General features: G+C 44.0%; 1 long non-coding RNA gene across 1 annotated transcript in view; it reads left to right on the top strand.

Moving 5' to 3' along the window:
- LOC116059783 overlaps positions 1–6,521 on the top strand; it is a 113,798-nt gene that overhangs the window by 125 nt on the left and 107,152 nt on the right. Inside the window, exon 1 of the long non-coding RNA XR_004895435.1 lies at positions 1–33. This exon is cut by the window's left edge and continues 125 nt beyond it. This is a non-coding gene — a long non-coding RNA (uncharacterized LOC116059783). The remainder of the gene's footprint in view (positions 34–6,521) is intronic.

The raw sequence follows: 6,521 nt of genomic DNA, 5'->3' as shown, positions 1-6,521 counted from the left end.
CTGTCGCACCCGGCACCCAGAGACTACACACAGGTAGGACACAAGGGAAACTTCTTATTTATTTAACTTATGGGGAGAAATTTGACCAAAGTGACCGCAAAAGTGAAGTTATTAAAGCGGCTTGGTTGAAGCCAGACTAGCCGCCTGGCTGGCTGGCTGTCTCTGCCCAGGCTGCTGCCGCTGCTGCCGCTGCTGCTAGCGACCGTCCCCCTCCCTCCATCACAGGCTCTCAGAGTGGGAATCACCTTGCTATCACCCAGCAAACCTCCACGGCAGCCAAACAAGGATTAAAACTGTTAGATACCTGGCTGCCAGGGAACTTTGTGCGGCTGCTCTCGGGTTATATTTCGGGATAGTTAGTCAAACAAGTGAATGTCATCCGGTTCGCGTTGGTTTTTTTGGTAGCCAACTTTTGCCATTCCCCCTCCACCCCGGGTGAAAGTGCACATAATAAATGTATTAGCCAGCGGAGCTAGCCGTTAACCAGTTAGCCACCTTGTCAACGACGGGCACCCCGGTGAAGCTAAGAGCTTTAGCTTTAGCCTTTTCCCCCGCACACAGCAGCACGAAACGTGGCTGCCAGTCTCTGGATGTTATGCTTTCATGTCGGGAAATGCATTTGTTTTGGCTGGCTCTCCTCCTCTCCCCTTCTTCCCCAATCCGAGTTAGCGTTACTCTAACCGAGCCAAGTAGACAATGATCCCGGTGTTTTGTTTCGGGACACGGTTACGGTAGAGCGGGTGACAGTTTGGTTCAAGTAGCGTCGGTTCTCCGTGTTGTTATTGCCCGATGTATGTTCGGTTCAAACGGGGCTAGCTAGCAGCAGACAGCCAGTCTGGCTGGTTGGGTCATCTGAGGTGAAGCCGCGCTGTATAGAAACACACTCACTGCGGGTTTTTGAAACAGTTTTTGGGGAAAACGGCCCGGTAGATAATATGGTTGTTCGTGTTTGAACTGGTTTATATATTTAAACCAAGTGTCTGTAACGTTACAGACGCTTTAATGCCTGTTTTGTGTAGAAACGCACCGTTGGTGTACGTTACTGTACGTACGGCTTGAAACCAACTGCCGATTAGTTTGAAATTAAACTGTTTTACATTAAAACTGACCATTGGTCTATATATTTAACGTCTGTAACTGGTTTATATGGAGACATTTAAGTATATTAAGTTATGTTATTTTAACTCGGTTAATGTTATATAGGCTACGAACGAACTGTCGTTGATGTGGTTCAGAGCCTGAGGAGGACTGGTTGCCTGTTTGGTGAACAGACGTTGACTTCATGCTAGTTAACGGCAGGCTGGTTTTAGGCTGCCTATATGTACAGTAAACTGTTTAATATTAGGAACAGACTGTCAGTGTGTATGGTACTGTCAGTTAACCTAATGTCAGACTGGTTTTAGGCTGCCTATATGTACAGTTAACTGATTAATATTAGGAACAGACTGTCAGTGTGTATGGTACTGTCAGTTAACCTAATGTCAGACTGGTTTTAACTGGATTATTTGGGAACATAGGCGTAGATTTCGGGGGGTGGATGCAGGGGATATGTCCCCCCCCAACATTTAGAAGATGTAGATTTGTCCCAATGTCTGTTTGCGTTTCTCCAAAAGTTGAGTTTGTCTCAACTTTATTACAGAATGGAAGGAAAAACAAAAAGTGAATATTCTTGCTGTAATTGTGTGTGTGTGTGTGTGTGTGTGTGGAGTTTCCCCATGATGAGCTCTTAACTACATTTGTGGGGTCCAAAAACCGGGAATACAGTATACTTGTGGGGTCCGGACAGCTTTGTGGGTCCAAAATGCTGGACCCCACATGTTTAAAGGGCTGTTTGAGGGTTAAGACTTGGTTTTAGGATTAGGGTTAGAATTAGGTTATGGTTAGGGTGAGGGTAAGGGTTAAGGTTAGGCATTTAGTTGTGATGGTTAAGGTTAGAGTAAGGGGCTAGGGAATGCATTATGTCAATGGCGGGTCCCCCACAAAGATAGTGCCACAAACGTGTGTGTGTGTGTGTGTACAACCTTGTATGGAAACCAGTGTGCATGTAGGCTGATTTAAATATATGATTTACTATTGGCAGTTGTGTTAATGTTTATTTTTTTATTTTAGCAGTTTCTTTTTTACAGAAACTGGCAGGTGTTTAAAAGACAAACTTTTCTTGTTTTCTACGTTCATCCAGTTCTTTCTCCGACCTAATTTCCTACCCAAATCTCGTTACATAAAAGCATGAATTATTAGGTGTGCCTCGTAAGCCGGTTCCATATGCATAGCGATGCAATGGGACACGAACAAAGCCAAGTGACCTACGACCCCGAATCAGAAGGATATATAAGGATTTAGACAGGGTTTTTTTTTTTTTTTTCATACTATCCTTGCTGTCCTCGTGTGACTCTCTACAGTTGGATTCTAGTTTGAAGGACACGCAGAGGGAAGATTTAGACGAACAGGTGTGCAAACTGAATTTTGGGCAGGTTTCACCCTGCACCACATCCGTGACAGTGTGACTGAAGTGTGTCTTGGCTCTTAGAAACCACCGGAGAGGCTCATATTTTGGCAGCAACTCCTCCTCCTCTTCCTCCTCCTTCCTCTATACTGCCCGGTGACAGCAGTAACTCCCAGCGCCTCGTCCAGCGGCTGCACCGCATGGCTCCCGTTGAAAAGTGTGTCAGATTTCTTTAATATTATCTCCCTCTCGTCTGTTCAGGTTCATAATCACATTTCCTTTTCCATTGACCGACTTTTTTTTATTTTATTTTTTTTTTATTTTTTTTTTTGTCTTGTGTTTTTGCAGCTATTGTGTCAGGCTTTTTAATCCTGTGATATGGATGCAGGGATCAGTCAGTCATGCTGCCAGTCTCCGAATCACGGTGCGCTCGCTTGCTCTCTGGCTGCTATTTGTTTGTCGCACACACACACACACACACACACACACACACACACACACACACACTCTCTCTCTCGCTTTTCCTCTTCCTGCTCTGACACGCTGCTATATCTTTGACACACATTCACACACATTTTGCCGGTTCCTGGGAAGCGCAGCTGTGATTTGCTGTTGCCACCTGACCTGTCACCGCAATACACACACACACACACACACACACACTACAACAGTAGTACGCTTTTATTTCAGTGTTTAGACAGTGCACATGGTTGTTTTTTTATTGCTTAAAATTGCAGCTCGCCGCATGTTTTTTTTTAAAATTATTTGCGGTTTGAAATGGACCCCATTCTGGGTTAGGGTTGCCCTCAGTGGCATTCAGTCATGAGGGTTTATGGCGGCCATACGAGCCGGAACACACACACACACACGCACACACACACACACACACACACACACACACTCTACCACACACACACACACTCTTTGTTGCTGTGTCAAACTGCTATTTATTTCACACACACACACACACACACACACACACACACTTGCAGAAAGCATGCATGACAGCTGCATCTTGTGCGCACGTACACACTTCTTTTTCCACTCACTCTTTATTGCTTTGATTTCAATCTCTCACACACACGCACTGATACACACGTGTATTTTCAGCGCTTTATGAAATTGTGTGTGTGTGTGTGAGTAAGAGAGTAGGAGCATGCCAGGTTGTGCGTGAGTGAGTGGAGTGGCGCTGATTTCGTGTATGTGTGGTGAGTCACTGGAGAGCATGGGCTGGTCAGAAACTCTGTGTGTGTGTGTGTGTGTGTGTGTGTGTGTGTGTGTCTTTTTCAAAATTTCAAATGAATGTCACGATTCATCTTGTAGCTAGCTGGCCCGGTTCCAGTCTTAAAACACTTCATGTCAGCGTTTCATGAAATGTCAACGGAGATGTTGAGCGGGGGAAAACACTTCTGGAACCAGAGCCGTTCCAAAAAAAAAAAATGGGCGGTCACTGTCGAGCTCTATGGGAACTACTCTAGTGTGTGTCATAGTGTCCGCCTCTCTGCTGGAGCTCATCATGGGGAAACTCGACACAGACACACACACACACACACACACACACACACACACACACACTCACTCTGTTGGACGAAAAACCACCTTCCACGTCGACTGGGAGGTTTTGGGGTCCAGGGATCCCCCTCCGACCAGATTTAATTCTGCGACTCCCTCACACACGTGAAAAATATCTCGTCTTTCGCTGTTCAATAATCAGTTGTGATCATCTGTGCCTTTTTGGTTTTCCTTGTTTGCAGAATCTGACGTCTATCTGAAGGATTTCGTGTCGATGATTTCTCTTCTGCATTCTGCACCGACGAAAATACAGAAACAATCAGAACCGTCTTCTTTCATATGCTTTCATTACACACCGTGAAATCAAATTTTGTTTTAAAGTTATTTCCAAATAATCCGCTCCAATACTTGTTCGTGCCGTGGAGAGGCTTTTTATTCATGTGCGGTAATTTTCCAATTTGGACTCGGAAACTCGGAAACATTCACATCTTCCTATCAACTCCTTTGGTTATTCATTTCAAATCTAATACGCTGTTTTCCTGTTACACCCTCTCCTCCAAAATGGTTTTATTTTCATTCTAATAAACTTCTGGACAAGGAAACACAGCAAAGCAAACAGATATGAGCTTATTGTGTGTATATATATATATATATATATATATATTTATTAGGGGTGTAAGAAAAAATCTACACTTGAGTATTGCGATATTTTGCAATACTGTATCGATTTTCAAAAACAATATCGATTTTTTTATTATTTCTTTTTTGTATCGCCAGATTCTTGCCAATACACAGCCATATATATATATAGTGAAGTAACACAAATTTGCAGAACAGGAATGCCAAAATAGTTATAAGTAGGGCTTGGGCGATTAATCGAAAATTTATCGACATCAAAATTCTGAAGCTGTTGTCAACGTATTTTCCCCATGACGATAATTCTGATAATTTATTCCGGCCTACTTTCTCCTTAACCCTCCTGTTGTCCTCGGGTCAAATTTGACCCATTTTTTAAAAAAAAAGATTCCATTTCAGAAAGTTGGGGATTATTTCAACCAAATTGTACAAAAGAAAATAACGTGGATGGTTCCATACGACCATTTAAAAAAAAAAAAAAAAAAAAAAAGTGACAAAAAACCTGGGAAAAAATTGACAAAAACATTAAAAAAAAATTGCTGGAAAAAATCGACAAAAATATCCCAAAAATTGCTGACAAAAAATGTTGGAAATAGTGACAAAAAACCCGGGAAAAAAATCGACAAAAATATCCAAAAATTGCTGGGAAAAAATCGACAAAAAAATCGCTGACAACAATCGACAAAAAAACGTTTGAAATAGTGACAAAAAATCGACAAAAATATCCCAAAATTGCTGGAAGAAATCGACAAAAAAATCGCTGACAACAATCGACAAACAACGTTGAAAACAATCAACAAAAATATCCAAAAAACCAACAAAAATATCCCCAAAAATTGACAAAAAACCTGGAAAGAATTCGACAAAAACATCAGGTAAAGTGACAAGTGGTCGACGGGAAGACAACACAAGGGTTAAAAACATTCAACCGCGTGTGTTTTAATGTATTTATTATGGGTTGTTGAGTTACATAACCTTCTGGCGTTCGAGTATTCGAAGATACTCCAGGAAATGACATCGCAGTAATCGTCACTAGTGGAGGCACTACTGCAGAGTTCAAAGGGTTAATCGGTATGGTCACCTGAGGACAGAAAGAAAGAACGATCTTAATTACTGGCGTGATGGAGTTTGTGGTCCGCGTGCTTCTTCAGAAGCCGCTCCACGCTGCCAGGAATAACTGGGGGAAACACTGGATTCTTGTAATTGTTTGAAAATGTTTTTGGCAGGAGGAACAGGCTACATTTTTAGGATATTGAACACTGGCACAAAACAGCAGCTTCAGTCCAACAATGTCAGCGTTGACTTCTTGGAAAAACCCGCAACCCAGGGTTGTAGTACTAGACGTCGCTTTTGGTGTCTGGGCGTGCTGGTCTTACAGGGAGGTGTGTTCAGGTGCATTCTGGGCGTGCTGGTCTTACAGGGAGGTGTGTTCAGGTGCATTCTGGGCGTGCTGGTCTTACAGGGAGGTGTGTTCAGGTGCATTCTGGGCGTGCTGGGCTTACAGGGAGGTGAGTTCAGGTGCATTCTGGGCGTGCTGGTCTTACAGGGAGGTGCGTTCAGGTGCATTCTGGGCGTGCTGGTCTTAGAGGGAGGTGCATTCTGGGCGTGCTGGGCTTACAGGGAGGTGCGTTCAGGTGCATTCTGGGCGTGCTGGTCTTACAGGGAGGTGCGTTCAGGTGCATTCTGGGCGTGCTGGGCTTACAGGGAGGTGTGTTCAGGTGCATTCTGGGCGTGCTGGTGTTACAGGGAGGTGCGTTCAGGTGCATTCTGGGCGTGCTGGTGTTACAGGGAGGTGCGTTCAGGTGCATTCTGGGCGTGCTGGTGTTACAGGGAGGTGTGTTCAGGTGCATTCTGGGCGTGCTGGTCTTACAGGGAGGTGTGTTCAGGTGCATTCTGGGCGTGCTGGGCTTACAGGGAGGTGAGTTCAGGT

This window comes from Sander lucioperca, chromosome 16 (genome assembly GCF_008315115.2).
Source record: "Sander lucioperca isolate FBNREF2018 chromosome 16, SLUC_FBN_1.2, whole genome shotgun sequence".
In the NCBI taxonomy this organism is placed as follows: Eukaryota; Metazoa; Chordata; class Actinopteri; order Perciformes; family Percidae; genus Sander; species Sander lucioperca.
The sequence above is the reverse complement of the archived record's forward strand: the minus strand, read 5'-3'. Positions and strand labels throughout refer to the sequence as shown.